Raw genomic sequence first — 3985 nt, 5'->3', positions numbered from 1 at the left:
CATGTGTGTGTGTTTACATATGTGTGTATTTGTATTTTTGTGTTTGCATATGTTTACAGTCAAACAAAGCAGGGGACAAAAAGAACACGTGTGCGCTTTCTCCACATTAAGTCCACAAGATGACACACTGTGGTCGGATTGTTGCGAACAATTTCTAAACACATAGGAAATGATGACAAAACAGGCAAGGCCACACACAGAGCTGTGACATACAGCCTGCTGGGTGCAAACATGAAGGCAGAGCCAAGCTCAGCCAGTCGCTCACACGCTCTATTACTGTCCTGTCCTCTGCAAATAATATATTGCATTTAAATCTCTTTAAAATAAGAACACATGAATGGAGAGCCAAGAATAAATTAAAATGGGTCAAAATGTCACTAAGACATTTCTTATTATTTACCTCAATTTCTAAATGCTAAAAATGTTCCTGTGACAGGGTCACAGATCATTTTACAGCACTTACAGTCAGCCAGCTCACCTCACATACCAGAACAGCTGAAAAGACCTGTTACTTTTCCCCACTTTTTTCACCAAATTAATCTGAAGAGTTGATCAGCCCTGATGTTTAAATCTAAGTTTTTCTTCGTAAGGAAGACTATCAAATAGCTTTGCCAAAGTCCAGTCCACAACATTCAAACTGTCTTCCATTATGTGCAGCTTGCTACCTAGCTAGCTCGCTAGCTTGGACTGGCGCAAGGCTAGTGTGAAGTGTGTCCGCCTGTGAGTGTTTTGTGATGGTGGAGGGGCTCAGCAACACCTGCTGGACAGAAACTGCGATAGAAGTCAGAAAGAGTGATAGAAGTCAGTCTCCAAACACAAGCAGCTACAAAAAACCCACCAGAAACAGAAGCTTGATTTGTCAATAGTCGTTTTTAACAAAGAAAATGCTGCTAAAAGGTTTAATAAAGTCCCTGGTTAAACTCAGAACAGAATGAAACTAAAAGCTGCTCCTACCTATGTTTACACCAAAAGATTGCTGATTCGCTCATTTCGCTATCAATCAAAAAGGGATTCAGCCTCAGACAGATCATCCAATCATCATGCAGAAGCTGAGCGTCCGGGCCAGCCGAGGCCAGCCCACTGCCCCATAGACCCCCAGAGACACTGAGCATTCGATGGGCGGGACAAAGTCCAGCATTTATCCAATGACTCATCTCGTTTCGCTGCACTCTTTGCTTCCCTATTGAACTCTGTGGATGCTCAGCGTCCGCACTGTTTAAAGCACTGTGAAGCTGCGGGAATGAGTGAGAGGAAAGCCATGTCATTACCAGTGATAAGAATCTGATTCTGAACAAAAGCTGAGCACATTGTAGCGCATATTTAGTTAATGGCATGTACACACAACAGTATATATTTGATAACTTACATTTTTGACATTTTAGGAGAAGCTGAGCTTCCCTTGCAGTCTTAGAGCAATCGCCTCTGGTCTACATTCCTACCCTCACCTGTGGTCACAAACTTTGGGTAGTGACCTAAAGAACAAGATTGAGGATACAAGCTGTCAAAATGAGTTTTTTCTGCAGGGTAGCTGGATTCTCCCTCTGTTATCTGGGAGAGACTCAGAGTAGAGCTGTTGCTTCTCCACATTGAAAGGAGTCAGTTGAGGTGGTTTGGACATCTAGTAAGGATGCCTCCTGGATGCCTCCCTAGGGAGGTGCTTCAGGAATGTCCAACTGGGCGTAGGGTTGGGTATTGAAAGGGTTTATTTCGATACCGGTGCTAAACTGATACTTTCAAAACGGTACCGGTTCCTAAACTGTATTTAAATCGGTACCTCAAAAATAAAACACACGCTCACACAGAGGTTTATGAAGCAATGATTATTTCTGAGGCAAAGTTAAACTTGAAACTGACCAACATACGGTATTAACTTAAAACTAGAAAACATAAAAAAATTCATGTTTTATTTTATCTAGTGCTAAATATTCAGTTTTTATTTGTATCTTAGTCAGATTAATATATTTTTACATAAAATAAAATGACTGTTTTAATATTCCAGCATTTTTGATGCAAAAACAGCAACAGTCCTAAATAAAACTGTCAGAGCAACTCAGAGAAAAAGGACACACACACACACACACACACATTCACGCACGCACGCACACACACACGCACACGCACACACACACACACACCACTAATAGTTGCCTCAGTCTGCACCCGTTTTTTCACACCGGGCAAAAAATGCATTTAAACCAGCTGAAGTTAAGTTTATAGCACAGTTTGAAATGTACACTGAAGGAAAACTGCATCACAACTTTATACTGCGGTCAGAGCTAACGTGATCTGCAGCGTCTGTTTGCTGCACGGCGGCAGTGCTAACGTAACAGCGAGAAAGGACTGAGAGCTTTTTATTTTAATCCAGCAGGGAGAACAATACAGGTGTTCTTCTATGCCTCCTGTGAGCAGTTCCAGCAATTTTTAAAAGGAAAACAACTCGGACACGCTAATTACAGTGCGGTTTCAAACCGAAAGTAAAAACATGGCGCTCACTGCGCTCCCGTTCGAAGTGTAACTTAACATACAGCTGTTCTCTCTACGACTCATAGTCCAACACAGCGGACAGAAACAGCTAAATTAGACAGTTAAAACACATTAAAAGTTCATAATTCATAATCATAATAAAGTTCCCCTATTGTTGGCACTCTGTGGAGATTGTGTGCCAAGGCTGTCACTGTTAACAGTGAACACCAGAGGGTGCAATTAAGAGCTTTCTTTTAGGCACCGAAATAAAGCACCGAAATTAGAGTTGTGTTTCGGTCTGAGTATTACCGTTGATCTTCGTCCCGGTGCCATACTGGAACCGAGTTTCGGTATCCAACCCTAACTGGGAGGAGACCCCAAGGAAGACCCAGGACACGCTGGAGAGACTGTCCAGCATCTCTCCAGAATGTCTCTTTGCTGGCCTGGGAACACATTGGAGTCCTCCCAGAAGAGCTGGAAGAGGTGACTGGGCAAAGAGAGGTCTGGGCCTTCCTGTTCAAGCTGCTGCCCCCGCGACCCAATTTCAGATAAAGCGCAAGATAATGGATGGATGGAGAGAAGATATGTTAAGAATCTGGTCATAGTAAGGATGAATAATTTTATTAAAATATAAAATGTGCCTCCGGCTAATAGATAACCACAACAGGTTTGTAGACCCAGTGTGATTCCAAGAGAGGTACATCTCGTTACACTCTTCCAGTGCTGGGGACACACAGTTGTCTTATTTGAGGTGATGGCTCAGTTGGTGGACCCATTTGGTTGGGGTCCACACATATTCAGAGTTGTCCATAGGGGTCATCACTTGGAGGTCAGGCAAGGAGCAGATTCTTGAATCAACTGACACATTCTGGAAAGGACTTCCTGGCTTTCCATTGACACAGCCTCAGGACAGCTGGCCTCAGTTGGGTGGTGGGTCATTTGCCTCACCTCATTGTAGTACTGGATCCAGGCCAGGATTGACTGATTAAACTTCTGCAGCATAAAATTTAATGGTGTGAATGTTTCATAGCATTCGCATCACTGAGGTCCTTTTTTCTTCCGTATGTATTTCAGTCCCTTTCTCGTTCCACAGTTTTTATGCTATTTTAACAATTCATGTATCAAAACGTTCAGCTCATTCAGGACATTCCAGCTATGACTTATTTCTGCTATTTATACAGTTTTTAGCTATTTCAAATTTTAGCCACGTTTTTGCCATTGAAAACGAATGGGGATATTTTCAACATCCTTGAAAGCCTTCAAAATATTTTAAAATCTTTACAGCACCTTACACTTTTAGTTCTGCTTATTCTCTTTTTTAACTTCATTGTGCTCATTTTAGCTACTTTTGTTCGCTATTTTTAGCTTTTTTCCTGCTAATTCAGCTAAAATTCTACTTATTTCTGCCATTCCTCTGCTATTTTCTACTTTTCTTGTAATTCTTTCTTCTACTTTGTGCTATTTATGCTTCTTACATGTGCTTTCTGCTATATTCAGCTTTTTGCTGCAATTTTAGCTAATG

This window comes from Austrofundulus limnaeus, unplaced genomic scaffold, assembly GCF_001266775.1.
Source record: "Austrofundulus limnaeus strain Quisiro unplaced genomic scaffold, Austrofundulus_limnaeus-1.0 Scaffold351, whole genome shotgun sequence".
Lineage (NCBI taxonomy): Eukaryota > Metazoa > Chordata > Actinopteri > Cyprinodontiformes > Rivulidae > Austrofundulus > Austrofundulus limnaeus.
This window is presented reverse-complemented; position numbering follows the sequence as displayed.